We start from the raw sequence: 19088 nt of genomic DNA on the forward strand, positions 1-19088 counted from the left end.
GGTTTTCTGCTTGAATATTTATAAAGCCGAGGTATCCTGGCTTTCAGCAACTGCCGAGAAGATTTCGTTAAGCTCCTGGTTTTGAACCCTGTCCGCTTAGCGAGCACCTCCGTCCTCCTCTGTCTGCAGCTCTGCTTTCTCTCCCAGACTTGTGAAGCTTGAGGCCCGGGCTGAGGTAACCCTGATGACATCCCGACAACATCACCAGTGTTACTTGTGACTCCTCCGGAGGCGCAGAGGGGGATCATGCAAGATTCTTAGGCTTTGCAGTTTGGAGAAAAAAAAAAAAAAAATAGTGGTCAAAACAAGGGATTGAGATTAAAGCTAAGGCTGAATGTGATCCTGACTGTGACCTTTGACTTGTTTGTGGAGTAGCTGAGAGATTCCCTGCGGTGATCATTAGATTCCTGCTCATATGTACAGCAGGTTGCTTTGATCCTTGTTTTTTTGGTGTGTTTTTTGTGCTTATGGCGTTGATTGGTATTTCTTTTCCTCCAACAAATCATGCTCCTGCAGAGAAAGTGATGCAAGGCAAATAACGTGGCAAAAGAAGATAAATTGATGATCAACAGTCATTAATAATGTATCAGTATTAAATAGCAGCCGGTTGTGCTCTTGAAAATCAGATTTGTCAGTGCAGACTCTGACGGCAAAGTGCTCCTGGTGTGGTGAACAAAACCAGGGCCGACTGCTGGTACATCAAGTCTTTAGAAAATGCAGTTTAAAAAAGAGTCATATGAATTTTCAATTGTAAGTTTTATAGGGCCTTCCAATGACATGCGAGAGAAGAAGACAGAGTGAAATGTTCTCTGGCTGAGAAATGAAGCTGTAACATTACACCATGTTTCTGTGCATTGCTAGTCAGATGGCTAAAAGTGTGTGGAGATTTTCCATTTTGACTTGAAAATTTACAAAACGTCATGTGAAAAGTACAGAAGTGTAATGTAATACAGTCATAAAGCCACGTTGCGAAACTGCTAAAATGTTCCGCGGTTCTGTTCATGTGGTTCAAAAACCTTTAAATGAGATCAGCAGAGTTTTCTTTGGCTATATGAAGCATAGAGCAAAGCTGCTGCTGCACACTGGTGGGCAGGAGGCTGAAAGCCGCCTCTGAAACTGTTCCATGTTACTTACAAAAACACAAATTTAGATGTTGAGGAATATTTTTGGTCACGAAAAAGACAGCCATTTTGGGGGAGCTAAATAGTCACTATCAGTCAGTCTTGTTATGGTTCGAGCCGGACGTCTGTTCAGCAGCCGACTTCCATAGCGAACCGGCTAAAATCTTTGTTAATGTGTTACTCTATGAAAAGCAGCATGACAAATACGATAATCGTCTCATGAACGTGTTTTTCTACTAATAATCTACGAAGAAATTAAATCGATCCTAAAATTATAAATGTATCGATCTTTTAGAAGGAGGAAAACCCCGTGCACAAGTTATTAGATTATATTTTAATGCCATAAAGTCTTTTCATATCAGATTAATATTCAGTGAGATCTCCTACCAGCCCATGCCATGCTGGAAATGATGCCTTTTTTCTGGGTTTGGAATAAATAGAAGCAGAGCAGGAAATGGACAGCACCACCACGATGATGAAGAAACGACTTAAAAAAAAATCCCAAGGAAAAGACGTCAGACTGCCCACACGTTCTGACTGACGGCTGTTCTCTGAGAAGCGCGGCGCTGACGCACCAAAACAGCAACAACGGTCAGTGATGATGACAGATGTGTTAAAAAAGAAAACAAAACAACAACAATAAAAAAAAAATGGAAAGATCTCCACGCTTTTTTTTGGCTAGCTGGCAAACTTTCCCCAAACAGTGACAGGGCGGGATGAGACGTTGGAAGGAGGAGGATTATTTCCCCGCGGTGGTGGCGGCGTGTCGGTGACGTCAGGTCGACCCGCTCTCTGTGATGGAGGATTGTTTATTGATCCGGCTCTTTGTGTTTATGCAAGTGCCTCGACATCCACGCTACATTTACTTCTTGGTGGTGAGAGGGAAAGCTGCTGTTTTTGGCCGCTCACTTTGTGTGAGTGTGTGAGTGTCTGTTCCGAGGCATGCACACACACACAGGGGCTGCACATGTAGCTCAGCTCTCTTATTATGTTGAAGGCTTGTACATAAAACTGTTTATACACTACAAAGCTTATTTATATAGGCCACTGGATTACAGACTGGCTTTATATACCACACACACACAGAGACACGCACGCACACACACACACACGCACACGCATACACACACACGCACACACACACGCACATAGATTACTTATGTGTCCATTCGTCAGTGTTACCTGTCATTACTTACATCAGTTGTGTGTTTTCAGTGTGAGTTTATGCAGAATAGTCCCTGTTAAAGGCGGCCAGAGCTGAGCTGGCAGTGTGTGTGTGTGTGTGTGTGTGTGTGTGTGTCTCCACTCTGATTTCTTGCTTCCAGTTTGGCTGAACTGCTACTTCGACGTATGACCGCACTATATGTAGCTGCTTATGTAAGCAGAACACAGACTGTGGACACACCACTCTGTGTGAGTCAGTCTAATTGTTGAGTTTTGCATCCTGAGATTCAGTCGGCTTCCTCCTGTCACGGCGACCGTCTCCTCCTTCGTTTCACATCCTTCTTCTCGGCATGTTGTAAACAGATGGACTTTTAGCTTCAAACATATCGCTGCAGTTGCATCTGAAGCTTTTTACCTGAACACACAGAAAAACAGCCCTGGTTATAAAATCTTGTCCAGACAACACAAACTGATTATCCAACTAGTTTCGCAGTTTTCCTCATTTCAGAACCAGACGAGAAATTACGAGCAACATATTGACATTGATATGAATTGACAAATTAAATTACACATTGGCTTGCTCTAAAATGATCTGCGGCAAAACCTTCCTTCTACCACAAACCTAATTTTCTAATGTGTTTTTTTTTTTACTTTGGTGAAATTTGATAAACTTTAAATATAAAGTTCCAATTAGATTCCATTGATATACATGAACCAACAAAATAAGAATTACATGCCTATATTTTCCTTCGCTGGGGCTTTTCTCTAGTCCACACACGGTCAACAACTATACACATAAGCTCATATATATGAATACACCCTTCACTAGTATTAGTTGAATGTCCTTAAGTAAGTTTCTTTCTCATCCACTCAGTATTTGAATGGATGGGCATTCGATCACTGCTCTGAACTGGTTGGAAGCGACTTTTATTGAAGTTCACAAATGTTTAACATGGTTGAGCTCTGAGCCATTGAAGAAATGTTATGTTTGCCTGCATGAAGATGTAGAATATTGATGTAATTCTCCGATTTTTGTTATTACATCCACTTCCAGTAGCAGAACAAATGAAAACGCTGCCGCCACAATGCTTGACAATTAAAGTTGCGTTGTCAGGTTTGATAACCTCACATCAACTCATTCTTCTTGTGACCAAACTGCCCAGTAATGCCTCATCTGACCATAAAACCTTTTCTTTAAAAGGCATTTAACATGTCCATGAGCATAAATAGACGTTGTTTTCGAAGTAGACGCTTCTTTGCCGGTCGGCAGCCTTACATTTTATGGCTACCAACATCGGTTTCTGGACTGATTATAAGCTCAGACTCCAAATCATCGTCACCAGCAGAAGACCTGACTTTTTCCCGATAATTTGCGGTGGCTCATTTGAATTTTAAGCGCTACTTTAATCTTCAAAGCTCAGATAGCTTTATGAATATGCATGCAATGGGCAGACTTTAGTTCATTACCTTGTTGTAAATTCTAATGACCATTAGGTCCTCACAGTAATTGCCAATTGTTTTGCATTTTTGATTGGGCTATTACCATGCACATTGGAGGCGCACATCAGCCACGCTTGTCAGAGCCGGCATGTCAGGAGGTGTTTGTGTGTTTTAATGCCTCTTTGTGCATATGTGTGTGTGTGTTTTTATTCATTCACGCCTTAGGTTAGAGATATGTATGTGTTTTCCTAGACTAATATAAATGAAAGTAGCATTTTTTTAATTGAAACAGTGACTGAGGAGTGAGCCAGAGATTGGATGCGTTTAATTTGCATGATGTCTTCTCTGTTTCCCCATTACACTTCTTGTTTTTCACAAACACACTGACAAAGATCACCCAGCGTGAACCATCTGGCTCTCCCCTGTACATTTAGGTCCTGACATGTTGGAAAAGATTTCTCGGTGCCCACATCTCTTTCAGTCTTTCTGCTTCTCCTTGAACAAACTCGTGTCAGATACATCTCTTTTTTTTCTTTCCTCCGTCCTTACTCATCTCTATCTTCAGCTGCCATTTTGGAGCTAGTGATTCGTCTTCCTAATTGACTTTCTCTTCAACCGTTGGCAAAAACTCTTTAAAAAGGAAGGAGACAAAGAAAATGCATCCTATTGTTCTGTCGTTAGCAGGAAAAATGCTTCTGTTTCTGCAAGCTGCGTGTGCAGAAATACACTCTATCCCGCCTTTTGTACTCAGATACCTACGTTTCTTTTTTGTGAGAGCAAGACAAAAAGAAGAGTCAATAAAGTAAATCAATTTTCTTTCACTAGTAAAGCCTAACAATTAAGAAAGTAGAAACAACAAACATGAAGCACAACACAGGCATTAATCTCTTTGTTTTCCTCTTTATTGTTTTTTTCTCTCTCATCTTTAAACCTCCCTTTCTAACCTCTAACTCTCACACAGACCCTCCTGCTTTTTCCTCCTATTCTCCTGGTTTGTGTACAAGCGCTGAGAGCGAGATATGGGAACCTACGTACCGATGAAAAGGAATTCTTAATTGCTCAGGAATGAGCGCTGCTGCAAACGGTGTTGTAATGGATGAGTGAAAGTGTGTGTGTGTGTGCGTGTGTGTTTCGAGGTGCTGTCTCCGGTGGGACTCACAAGACCTGTTTCCTGAGGTCTCTTTTAGCCCCCTTACAAATACATCCACACACACACACATACACCTCTGGCTGCTGTTACTCACTTCAAAGTTGTTAATATTCAGTTGGGAAACTGTATCCAGAACACAACTAAATTATTAAGCGTATGAACTTTTTAGGCAGTAAGATGAACTGATGCGCCACATCTATGAGATCCTCCTTGTCTTTGCACATGTGTGTGTGTGTGAGCGTGCACATGCCCTCTCCTTCTGCCTAGTGCCTGGTCTTTGGCCAAGGGCATGCATAATTGATCCCGTGCCCACGATCATTTTCTTGATGTAATTGCCCGCGTAAGATATGATGAAATCTAATGGATAATTCATCTTCAACATCCCCCTCCTCTCTTATCCTACCCCCACCCCTAAAATGGATAAAGAGCTGCTAAAACGCACCTCTTAAGCTTTTCTGTCTGAGTCTGTGGGTGTGTTAGCTGGCACAGAAATACTGAAACACAACTATAAACATTCTTTTTTTTAATGAAAAACTGTGTATGCAGATGTTGAATTGGCTGTGGGTCAATCAAACTAAAACTGCACTGAAAATGCTTATTCAGATTATCTGTAAGTTTGTGAAAAAACCAAAGCGGCAAGTCAACCCAACCTGATTCGCTAAGCAAACTAGTCAAGTTCCCATGTTAACACACCTGCGTGAGGGCAAATCAGCATTCAACCAGGGCATATAGCGATGACAGAGTATCTGTGCAGCAAAATAGGCAAAAATACACAGAAATCACCTCTTTGCAGTGTGTAATTAACACAATGTTGCAAACAGAAAGAGTTACGCTGCATGCCACAGAGAAAATACAGAAATTGTGATTAAAATTTTGGGTTAAAATTTTAAAAAGTGATAGGTTGGCCTGTCATGATTACAAAGTTTGCTGGATAATTAATTATTGCAATAAATGATAATGTTGTTTTGAGACCATCTTCAAGGAATATATTGATAATGGAATAATAGTGCAAGTTTGCTCTCTCAAAGATCAATAAGCTTTAATTTTGTAAAGAACACTGAAACTGGAAGATATTTTAAATATTAAAAAAAATAAAACACAACTGAAAAAAATTAATAAAATGGAAATAAAAACTACACACAACTGAAACTATAAATATTATGATTTCTCTTTAAAGAAAATTGTCCTTCAAATGGAAATTATGAATCTCATTTTAATTTTTCGGGCGATTAATTGATTAATTGTTAAATTGCTTTTTATGGTAGGCGTAGTGACAGATGATTCATAAATGGCCAGAGGCAGCTAAGAGATGAATTTGTCTTTGCAGAATAATGACCAACCTGTTTTGTGAAAGAGATTCTTATTAGGCCGCTTATCTGCATACCTTCTTCCACTTCGCTGAAGTACAGGGAACTCCAGACATCTTTTGCAAATAAACCCATACAAAAGATCTTCAGAAAGTTCTCAGTCTCCTCCCAAAGAGATCTGCCCAGATGCAACCCAGGAGATTCCCTAACCAGATATCTAATCCAGCCCAACTGACTCCCTTCAGTAAGGAGGAGCAGCAGCTCTACTTTGGGCCTAACCCTTGAGGAAAAGTCTCTTTTCTCATCTCCAATTCTGGGTCCAGCCAGCATATACAGAAAGTCATGCTCTGAAGGAGTCAAAAGAACCACGTCATCAAAAAAGCAAATGTGCGACTGATGTTTGCTCTCTTCTCCACAATTGCATGTTAAGATCCTTAAAATTAGCACCTCAAACAGGTCCAGTGACATGTAGCATTAAACAAATAAAATATAATGAAAACAGACATGCTTTCATGAATTATTACAAAATCCTAGGCTTAGGTCAAAAGAAAATAATCTGTATTGTTTCTTTTTTTTCTTTTTTTTTGTTGGAGACTCTTTTTTATATATTTATTGTTTTCAACAAATTAACAAAACTGCAGGACAGTTAACATACATTGACATACGAATTATCGAACAGTCTGCTATAACCAATTAGTGTGGGATGATGCTGACAACACTGGGATCTTCTATATCGTCTTCATCCGTTGATGAGTCCAAGTAAGATCACAGCTGCAGACAGGTTCCAGAATACAACTGCCCAACCGTCATTTATATTACCAGAAAATAAACAGCCACGATTAACAGAAAGGAAAGGTGATACCCCAACCCAACCCAGAATATTAAGGAAAAAAAAGAAAAAAAAAATATAGATGGGGGAGACAAAAGAAAGAGGAAGAAAAAAAATAATTATACACACACATGCACATAATGAAACACAAGACAGCTAAATAAAATATTCAGCTCCGCCAGACTGCTGGGAATGAATGTATTAGGGTATATTAAATCACTTGTGCACTGACTGGTAGGCCAACCTACAGCCATTCTGACAGGCAGGAAGGTAGCAGGGCTACAGAGCCGGAGCAAGGCTGCCACTACCTGTGACCTACACCTGTGGAATCACTCAGATGTTCAAGGAATGGCCCCCACACCCCAACATATCTAAGTTTGAGTCAACCAAAAAATAATCAATTCTTGTTGAGGATTTGTGAACTGAAGAAAAAAAGGAATATTGCCTCTCTATAGGATGTAGATGCCGCCAGACATCAACCAGATCTAAAGACGTTGCTAACTTGGTTATAACTGAAGTGGACTGCAATGGTGGGGCAAGTTTAGGAGAGGACCTGTCAAGCACAGGGTCGAGGTAATTGTTAAAATCAACCCCAACAATGATCCTATACTCGCTGTGCTCCGCTACAAGATTAAATACTTTTTTGTAAAAGTCTGGACAGTCAAAATTAGGTGCATAGATGTTAAGAAGGGCCAGAGGGACAGAATTAAGGATCCCAGTAATAAGAATGTATCTCCCGCCTGAATCAGTCATTTAAGACTCAAATATGAATGGTATGGTTTTACGGATGAGAATGGCAACCCCTCTCGCCCTGAAGTTGGATTGATACACCTGCGACACCCAGGATGTCCTCAAGCGTCTCTGCTCTGTAGGTGAGATATGTGTTTCCTGTAAGAACACAACATCAGAAGACAGATGCTTTAAGTGAGAAAAGACCTTGCCCCTCTTGAGAGCCCTACCCATACCCCTACAGTTCCAGGTGGTGAAAGTAATGGGATTTATGGCTGGCTTGGAAGGAGCACCATCAGAATACATTCAAAACGGTAGATGAAAACAACATTGTCGGAGTTGAATAAGGGGGAAAAAGAAAGGGAAAGAAAGAAAAGAAAAGTTTAGCGACTTGCAAACCCTGGGCTATAACAGCAGCTAAAATAGCTTCGTTGCTAGCTCTGGAGCTCGGCTGAACTGTCTCCTTCTGTGCGCTGTCCTTCTTCCCCATTTTGAAATATAAAAAGTAAAAAAAAAGTAATCCCACTCACTTGAAGTAAAACAATATAGAATAAAGTACCAGGTGTGTTATATTAAAAACGAAATTTGAGGAGACATCACGGAGCCTCACAAAAAAGCGCCTACTCCATTGCAGCGCTCTAGAGCCCCCCTGAATTGTTTATTTTCATTTGAAAATTCCTGTCACACAATCATTCAACCACAGCTGCAGTATAATTAAAAACTGAATCAACCATCACATGAAGAGCACATCCTGTCCCTACCAAACAACAACAACCAAAATTAATTGCTGGGGCATCAAGACATGGGGTTTAGTGTTAAATTGAGAGTAAAGCATGAAGTATTCCACGGGAAAGCCTGGATGAAATCCCACAAGCCCTTTTTTTCCCTTCTCCCCTTTTTTTCTGCAGTTTTCCATTGAACTCCAGATGTGTTTCAACACGCTCTGAACTGTAGTCACTGCTTTTCTTTCTCTCCCGAATACACTCTCACAGAAGGATTGTGGACTTAACATGCTTTTTAGCTTTTGTTTGGTTTTTTTATCTTCTTCTTGTCTCAACTGGCTTCAGACTGTTTGTTTGTAGGTGCTCTCCAAAGGTCGATGTACATGTGCAATAGACCCCTACCGTCCTGCCGATGGACTGACGGGACAAAAGGACGCACACGCAATGTTTATCTTTGCAGCACGAGGGAAATTCAGGCCCCAATCTGTACCGCCCCAAGAGGTGTTGAGAGAAATGAGGGAGGAGCTGAGGTGGGGGGGGCAATAAAAAAAAGCTAGATATGGAGAGATGAGGAGGAGAGGGCATGGGGGTAGAGTGTCCTGGGGGACAAGGGGGAGAGAGAGGGAGAGAAAGAGAAACAGAGGGGGTAGAGGGAGGAATGGCTGGGTCCCGGCACTCTCTGTCCATTAACAGATGAACTTGGCCGGCGTCCAACTGTTTGATGAGACGGGTGTCGCAGGGCTGCGTGTATAATGGGTGGGTGTTGGGGTTACACACACAGTCACGCATGCACAATTACGTACACCCGCTCCAGCTCTGCATTTCAAGTTGCTGCTGCCGTCCAAAAACAAGCTCTCTCTCCCATTTCGTCCACCTGCACACACCTTCCCCCCCCCCACACACAATGAGTTCAATAGAACAGGCTCTGACTGGTTTGCTGGCATAAAAATCCAGATTTCTTTTTTAAAAAAAAAGGCATAGTAAGGTGGGAGGGTAACTACAAGGTTCAAAAAGACACAGAAAGATGGACAAAAGCACTGCTAATTTCCACTAAAGCTCCTGACCTGTTGAGTCCTTCTCAACACACAGGGTGAGAAAAACAGAGAAAAGTGCACCGAGAGGAAGAGACAGCTGAGGAAGGCAGAAAGAATACTTGAGAAAATAAAATAAACATATTTTCAACCTTTCTTTTCAGTTTTTTGCTCCTGTAGCCAACTATGAATTAACAGTGCAGGAGTTTGCGGATATTGCCAGCAACAAGTTGGGTCAGAACCTGTACCAGGAGGGAAGGTCATTCACAGCCCAGCTGCTATCCAGCAGGTTATGTGGGTTTGATTCCTTGCCAAAGGGCATATCCGTGTCAGCTGGCTCTTTGGCTGAAAGTTGATGGAAAAGTAGTTAGCACAGGTTTTGTTTCTAACTGACACAGCATTGGTTTATGTCTGATGTCAGGTCGAAGAAAGTATATATAAGTACTGAGAATTTTGTGTTTTTCTGCTCAATCACATCCAACATCTAGTTGCCTTGCTCCAAAATAGGTGGGTAGCATTCAGCGATATGTCTTCTTTCTTGTTTTTTTCTTTTTTCAAAATGTTGCTTACGTTGATTGAGATGGCAAAGTTTGTTGATACAGCTGATTTTCTCTCACTTCCTCTTGTTGAACGGTGAGTTTTATCTTTTGAATTGTTTTGATATTGTAAAAGTCATTTGCCAGGTTATTTATTTCCCCTCTTTCAACTTTCAATACCAACAGAAAACCTGTTAGGACAGCAAAAGTATTTAGACTGGAGTGGATACTCAAAATCCTGTATAATAAGATAGACAGTGTTGAATTTGTGACAGGACTTGAATGTTGGCATTGACATACACTCTCTACTCTCTGTGACTGAGCTTGAGCTATTTAGTAAATATAGCTTGAGAGCTATGGATGTTCATGCTGTACAGGTGTGCTGTATAGTACACTTTAATTTTTTTTTGAATGAGAGTAAAATGTATCTGTTTTGCAGTTTCCTTATTTTCTCCTCCTTGAAACCTTCACATGTGTCAGGTCAGTGTTGACAGTGAGAGTCTCATTAATGAAAAATTACTGGATATAAGCATAATCTCCAGCTCCATCTCCTGTCAGGATGCTGATGTTTGAACCAGATCAAGCTATGTAATAATTACTACATTAATACTCAGTGCACTTATTGATGGATCGCATGTGTCTTCACACTTTGCCTTAATTTTGAGACAGGTGTAGAGTTTCATTTAAAACAAAGGCTTTAAAATATAATTTTACCACAGGATGTGTTGGGATGTTCAAACACACTTTTTCTTGCTTTCATGCAGTGTAGGGACCCTGTAACACAACATGTTTTGTGGGTACTGTTCTTTCTAAACACACATAGTGTATCGTTATTCTGTTTTAAGTTCCTTCCTGACTTAATACACAGAAAGTATTATTTTATTTTTTTTAGTATATTTGCAACCTCTTTCTTTTGCATTAAATGCTTACTTACAGTAAAGTGTGTAAAAATGCCCCAGTAAGATTGCAACTATGTTGTGTTATATGGACGACTTAATATTATTTGAGAGAATGAATTAACCAAGCATTGAAAAACAATTTGAATGCATTAAAATGTATATTTTGTCACATTTTTGTAGAGGTGTAGCGATTTTGCACAGATGTTCCAAGGTCATTCCCTATGAGTCATTGACATGATTGTGAGAGCAGTCGATGATAGGTCAGGTAGGCACACTGACCTTATGTTTGGTCTGTTGGGCTTCACAGCACATGTAGCCTGCACTGTGACCTGGATCCCATAAACTAAACAGACTGAAACAAGTGCAATAAACACAACACAATCTGTCTGTGCAAGAAAGAGTTTTGGAGTCACTCCAAAAGACCAATTTTTCAGTCATTTTCAGCTGAGTGAGGTTTTTAGACATCATTCAGAACCAAAATCATCATTCAGAGCCAGGATTTGAAAAATTGTGATATTTTTTAGCTGTACTGTACTAATTCATGCCCTTCCATAAGGCGTGAAAATACTTTAATTTCTAAATGGATGTATGGTAGGTTAAATATTTTAACTTAAAATTCTAACTTAAAATATCCTATGGTCATTACTTTTATATGTTTATTACATTCCACATTTAGCTCATAGCTTTAGTAAATTACTAAACATCCATATTTTGACAATGTATTTCAATTCAATTTCAATTCAAAATATTTTACTGATCTCAAAGGAAAGCATTAGATTGATCCAAAGGTATTGAAAGACATAAGGTCATACTGGACAAGATCTGAATATAAAGTTCTAAACAAAATGTACTATCAACTCTAACCAGCTTTGTTGCATGATGCTGCAACCTCCGTGTTGGGAACTGTGTGTTCAGGGTGATGTGGAGTGAAAGTTTTATATGTGTATATATTTTTTTAAATGCAAAGATTTACTCTTGTAGTCTGGGTTTATTGTCAAAGTGCTTCAAAGACATAAAAACTAGACTCAGCAGTAAAATAGAATGAATCTTCCCCAGATTCCTGCAGAGGCAGGAGCACAGGTAATTCCAGTTACTACCTTTTGGACAGAGTTTAAGTTTTCAGATTGGAAGGTCTTTGAACTAATTTTTTCTTGATATCTGCCATTCAAAACATTTTTTTAATAATTTTTTTAAAACTTACAGCTTAGTTCAACTGCAAATTTATATCATAATAAAACCCAGTACTTTAAATCTTGCCTAACAACTCTGCCTGAAAGCTTTAAATCCAGTTCTTACAACAGATTTTATATTCCAGAGATTTCTCATATGGGGATTTGCATCATGGTGCTGGCATCGAGGCTAGGATCATTGACCACTGCTTCAAATCCTATATGGGTAGACCATAATTAAACATACACATGGAGGCGCTCCCTAAAGGCTTGTAAGTGGTGCTACTTAGTGGTCCAACCTTTGGCTACGTCTCCTCATCCCCCTCCTGTCCCGCAGGTTGTTTGTGGCAGCATTTGCTGCATTAAAAATGAGAGCTGCCTGGCTTGGAGCTACTATATCGGCTACTTTCTTTTCTCCCTGCTCTGTAATCTTATGTAAACACAGAAATCAGCTCTCAGCTCACTCTGGCAGATGCAGGCCAGCAGTGATGTCCCACTGTGATATATCCTTTTAAAACCTGGATTAAAAGTTTTGCAGCAGGAGGCATTTGAGGGAAAAGAGTTTATGCAGGAGTTCGGGCAGCAGCTGACATCTCTTCGATGTGTTGATGCAAAAAAAATTAAAACCAAACATTAGTCAAAAGGATTTTTTATGTGAATATAAAAAGAAGTCTAGACAAAAGACTAAAACTGTTCAGAGGAAGCAAATTCTTGCACTCAACATGAGACAGCTAAATATGTTTTCTCTGTTAGGGAAAGGTGACAGTGTTATACATATAAGTGTCTAGTCTTCCAGAAAAAAAAATCAACAAGGGAAAAAAAAGATATGGCAGAAGAAGAATATCTTTACAGAAAGACGAAGATTAAGTGGAATGAACAGAAAAAGATATAAGAAACATGTTGTGACGTGACCCATGTCCGGCTCCGTGTTCGCATAAAAGCAGCGCTCTTCAAAGAAGCATTTTATGTGTGTGTTTATGTGTGTCTGCGGCTGTCAGTGTGTATCTGTGTCTGTGAATGATATATGGTTTGTGTTTACCGTGCCATATTTCGGCCTGGCCTGCCGTCACCGGCGTATGAATGATAAATTACGGATGTCCGTCGGATTCACCCAGGCACCTGTGGTCCCTCGCTCACCAGGCCGCGTGGTAACTGAGCAGAAATAATAAACAAAATAAACAAAGAGACAGACAGAGAATAAGAAACAGGAACATTAATGCTTATTTGAGATGAATGGTGCTTATATTCTTTTCACTGTTCAGGGATTGCTTAGGACTTTTGCTGTTGTTTATTTTCAATCATATCTGTGTTTCAAAGAAAAAAATGGTACTAATAATACTAATAATGCTAACAATAATTCAATTTAGATAAATTTGCTTAAGGGAAAATACCTTTTATATTGCATTAAATTAGTTCACATCTAAGCTTTGATTTGTTGATGACCAGCATTACCATCAAGAGATACTTTTCCTAAATATTTGCATGAAGCAACTTTTTTTTATAGTCGATCCATCTAATGTAACAGCTGGGATCAGTTAACTTGACCTGAGAGCAAATGAAAGTCATAAGTTTTGTCTTCGTGGATTTCAAAACACTTTTTAGCTCCTGCTGAGATTGTTGTAGTGACTGAAAAGCTTTCTGAAAAAGCGTAACAGCCAATATCAATGCCTCTGGCATTGACGCCTAAATCTATTTTGGCTGCATTTAGTTCCAACACCATGATAAAAACAGAGAATAAAATGGATGTCAAAATACATCCTTGGGAAACAACCTTAGTAAGGTGAACTGACGTCTTGTTTTCTACGGTAAAATGCCAAGTTCGGTCAGATCATTTATAAACCATGCTTTCAAGTCTTTACAGAAACTTACAATGTACAGAATAAAATGTTCTAATTAAATAAAAAATAATACTGTGCAGAGCTTTTTATACTTTGAATTGATTAATTTATAACTAGAATTGCTGCTATAAGCATGCTGTCTTATCTAGAGCGAATTGATTTTAGAATATAAATATATACTTCTGTTGTCATTAGCATATATTTGTATATTACAGCTCACAAATAAAGTGTGTGCTAACTCAGATAAAGCTTTCAAAATTTCAGCTATTTATACTATAGTACTTAAAATCATAACAAAGCTTATCCAAATGCCAAAATGAGCACATCTTGACAATTATGCTGGATAATCACGATAAGAGTAAAATGTTTCGCATTTGTTACTAAAAAAATAATTTTACTACCATTATATTAGATGTAGGCATTACATAAAATTGTATCACAATCAAAATCTGATTTAATCTGATACAAGAGAAAATATGTAAGAAATGTAAAGAGCACATAAACTTGAGTATATGGGGTGTAAATAGAGTTCAACATGTGCAAAAAATAAAAAAATAAAAAAATGTACAACTGCAAAAATGTTGTTTTTTAACTTCTTATGAAGACACATTTTTCAGTTTCCATTTGTATCAGCAGGTTTTTAGTGTCTGTATTTTACATAGTATCATCATAAGTATTAGGTAATGGTTAAATATTTTGTAACCATGATTTTAGGATTGGCTTGTCGAATTTATGTGATATTGAATGGGATACTTTTATGTTTTAGCCATCTGTTGTTCAGCTTAAACACAAAAAAGAGACTACTATTTTTTCTTTAATGTACAGAGAGTTTTACAGAGTGAGCTTTTTTGAATAAATTACCAGCTTCTCTATTTGCATATGCACCCATGCATTTGTTATTTTCCATGGCCGGTTCCTCCTTCACCTCTCAGTTTCCGTCCCGGTCAACTCTTTTCTTTCTTTTCTCTCCTTCGTCTGGGCCCCGGTCCCTGCCTCCCTTGGCTGTGCTGCTGTTTTCTGGGCCTGCTTGTCTCAGTAACAGTAAATACCCTTGCTACCTGACACAGATCCACCTTTCTACTTGACCGAGCACACAGAGAAGGGCAGCTGTATGTGTGCGTGCAACGGGGAAAGGTGTATTCTCTGGTGACCCCCCCTTCATGCCCTCTGGTTTAAAGGGACTGAGTGAGCACACACACACACACACATGCTAGCACACACTCCCTGAAGCATTCCCCCCTTACAGAGATAAAACACAGGTTTAATCTTTGACACTGTGTCCAAACTGGCCTCTTTGCAGGTGAGGAGAGCCTCCTGGGGAGAGTATGTGTGTAAGTGTGTGTGTGAAGCTGTTAGTTTCGCCGTGACCTAAATGTGGAGGACAATAGCCTGGAGGCTGTACGTGCGCGTGTTTTTTTGTGTAGACAGTACAGTATGTTCTCTTTGCTGCCTCTGTGTGGTGTTGTGCGTTTCGGATTTTAAGCTTATTTCTCTGACTACCATCCACTTGCTTTGGTCTGTGTGTGATATCAGCCCTTTCTTAGTTTAAAGCAGTGCAGAAAGTGGGCGAGTGATTTGACACTGTTGATTGGTCTAAAATCTTGATTCAGATCAGTCGGAGATGGCTGACTTAGTTCAGTAACAAAATTATACATATTTTTCTCCATTGCTGCTACATTGTTTGTTTAAGCTTTCAAATATAGCTTTAAATTATTCTTATTATTAATAAGAATAAAACAAATATTGTTTTCTGAAATAATTAAATTTGGACACAAACTTAAAGTTTTGCTCCATGACAGAAACATTTTGACAGTTCTTACGTTTGACAAAGTAATTTATAATACAACCTGTTAAACATATCTGCAGGATACCGGGCACAAAAAAAAAACAAAAAAAATCACAGTTAAAGTTAATTGAGACATCTTCATTTAAATTTTGGTCTAAATATTTTGATAGAATCAGTTATTTTTATAACTTTTATTTTTAAAATTTAACATACGTAAATAATTTAAGGACTTATGTTTAATAGCCTGCAAAATGTTATGTTTATAGTTTATTCACTTTACAATGAACGTCACCTCAGTATTGTTTTGTCATTCAGCGCTCTGCCACTCAGAAGCCATTTTTAATCACTTTTAATGATCATTTGTTTGTTTTACAGTTTTTTTTTGACAAGTCAGGCGGGATACTTTCAAGGCCTCAATACAAACCTGCTATGAATAAAGGCTGAAGTTGAATGAAACTTGTCATAAGTGAAAACTGAAACTCCATATACTAACACAATAAAAAACTAGAGCATTCCAGGATTGCTTTACATCTGTTGCAACTTGAATTTTGCTTTTCCTCAAACTGTCTCTCAACTGCCCACACTATGTGCTGCACATTGAAACTTCTCATTTCCACTCAGCCATTGGACCTTTTCAATGAATTAACTAACATGGTATCTATAGATTATAATCCTCAGTAATTCAAAGACAACATGTTCAAGTTGAATTAACTCCAGATTAATTTTCATCGTTTTTGGGGTAATTATTTGAGATAAGTTTCCCTCACCGGGGGTCTGCACAGTGTTTCACATGGTGGATGTGTTTTAACTGGATCTAAGTCATTCAGCTTTGGGTAACAGAGGCAGCGCCGGTCAGGAGATTTTTTGTGTTTTGGGGCATTAAAACGAAACATCAGACACTCACACGGTGTAAGATCATCTGTTAGACTGCCAGAGGCTGAGGCTGAATCACCCTGAAGTGGAAAATCAGTCCTGCTGGCCAACTCTCCCCCTACAACAGATGCAGACAACTGGCAATTATTTCATCTAACTCATGTAAAACACCAGAATTCCTGATTGTACTGCAGCTCTCTGTGATGATGATGTTTCAGATGGAGATACTGACCTTTTAGGAATATTTACCATGTAATGCAATTATGCTACTAATGGATTTGGCCCACTGATCTTTTTATGCTCTGTGTCAGTGGGCTAGTAAAACACTGCTGGCTTTATTACAACACTGAAACACACACGCACGCACACGCACACACACACACACACACACACACACCATGCAGACCAGTCGGGCCCGCCGCTCATTTGCGTGTGTATGTTCAACAACTATAATCCTCCCTCCCTGGTGCAATCACACACAGACTCAAATGCACATGCATGCACACACACACATGCATACCAGACCCCCTTAACTAGTGTGTGTCTGCCAAGTCAGACGGCAGACTGCCAGCAAAAAAGGGGGCTGTGATTGGGGTGAAGGCTCATCTGCTGGGGTTAGCCAGCTATAGCCACACATGCACTTCAAAAAAAACACACATGCATTCTGACCCGGTGCCTGTTTAGATTAAGAGGGTTTATTAGCTTGACATGGCCCCCATCCTCTGGTCGTTGGGCTCAAGCCAGGGTTTCAGGGAGGCTGGTTATTAGCGTGTGCAATGCTAATATTTTTAGCTGCTGCTGTGCTGCACTCTGCTGCTGCTAATGAGATAAGTGTTCAGCATCTGGCTGTGAATATTCACTGCTGTGAAGATGGTAGATGACCAAACGGCTGATGAGTAATGAGAAACTGGATCAGACAAAGTCTAACATGAAAGTTTTTTAACATTAAATGGTGACTTAACTGCAAATAATTATTATGCAATAATAATTCATGAACGTACATCAACATAAAGACAAAGGGCTTTTCAATATCTGGACAAAAGGGAGAATTTGAAGACAATACTCTTTCCATCATACTCAAGTCTTTCAAAAGATGCGTTCACACTTGGCTAAAAAAAAAACTCATTTAAATATGCATGAATGCTGTCAGCTGGGCAAATGGACAAGAAACTCTTGATTGGCTGATACTAGCCTACTTTTTGGACATGACTTGAAAAACATGCAGTTGTAAAAGGCAAAGTAAACATGTTAACATGCTCTTACTTGCTGTTTTAGAGCTTCATCTCATGGCATTTTCATTGGAATGAGATCAAGATCTCAAGACAAAAAGCTGTAAATATGAAGGAGTGTCGCAGAAATACATTATTTAATTGAGTTTAAGATATAAAAAGGCTTTATTAATTTACTTTCTGGGGTATAAGTACATTAAGATGACAGGTTCCCCATGTTTTTTTGTAAAGAGGGGAGGACTGCGATCATCAGGAGCTGGAGTACTTTTTGTTTTATTGCTTCCTGTATCATATGTGGGTCAGCTTAGTGCAGGGAGCTGCTCTCACCACCACTGTTTTCCATAAATGCTGATTGCAGTGTTCATAAATGCTGTCAGCTCTTATAATTTGTGTTCATATAAAAATGTGGGTCTAACTTCCTTTTGAAACACTGCTCTTATTTAACCGTTAACGGTTAGAAATGCAGTGATATGAAGACATTGTTTGTTACGTTAGTGAGTTTTGTGCATGGCCTCATCCTCTGGGATCCTTTGCACCGTTTGAAGTCCTCTAATGCTGGACTGTATCAACATTTACGTGAGGTCTTACCGGAACCAGATCGATTGCTATTGAACATTTTTAAACTGTGTATCTTTTAATGCATTACTCTTGATCAATTTTTAAGCTACAAAGATTTTCCCTGTCTCTGCAGCAAAACCAACCAAACAACAGAAAAGTAGAATTAAGAAAAATATTATAGGTTAGAAAAGAAGCTCTTTATGGCATACTAAAAAAAGAGAATAATAAAACAGCATGTGGAGAATTTTGTTTATACAAGACAGACTCTTTCATCTTTCTTTCTATAGAGACTTTAAAACTTGATTTTAAATGTTAGATTTTAAGAAAATTCTGGATCTTTAACTGAGTACTTTGTGTGGGCATCACTGTGATTTTAACATGAATAATTAGGGCTTTAAATTCAACCGACAGAAGGTCAAACAGTCACTGAAAGTAACAGTTTAGGTGAAGTGATGACGTGTCACCAAGCTGGTTGTAGACACCAAACTGGTTTCTTTCTGCTTTATAACAGAAACAGTTGAGAGCTGGCTCTAGCACTGGAAAGGTTTGGTGGAAAATCCCTAACCATAAAGAGTTATTATGTCTGCAGGGGGATGAATGCCTTTTGACATTTATCAGTCTGTGGTTCAAATGACGTTTTAAATTTTTTTTTATCGTCTTGGGATTTTTTTTTATTTTTTTTTTACTTATTTCATAGATAGATGCTT

The 19088-nt window shown here is 39.0% G+C and overlaps 1 protein-coding gene and 1 long non-coding RNA gene across 4 annotated transcripts in view; one reads left to right on the forward strand and one right to left on the reverse strand.

Annotated features, from left to right (window-relative positions):
* LOC103137619 (B-cell lymphoma/leukemia 11A-like) overlaps nt 1-19088 on the forward strand; it is a 55800-nt gene that overhangs the window by 8715 nt on the left and 27997 nt on the right. The window lies entirely within an intron of this gene.
* LOC107836170 (uncharacterized) lies at nt 443-18623 on the reverse strand. Its single transcript, XR_001662027.1, has 2 exons — nt 13137-18623; nt 443-2700 (listed from the first exon to the last, which is right to left on the reverse strand). It is a non-coding gene; the product is annotated as an uncharacterized LOC107836170 (long non-coding RNA).

The sequence above is a fragment of the Poecilia formosa genome, unplaced genomic scaffold (genome assembly GCF_000485575.1).
Source record: "Poecilia formosa unplaced genomic scaffold, Poecilia_formosa-5.1.2 Scaffold42, whole genome shotgun sequence".
Lineage (NCBI taxonomy): Eukaryota > Metazoa > Chordata > Actinopteri > Cyprinodontiformes > Poeciliidae > Poecilia > Poecilia formosa.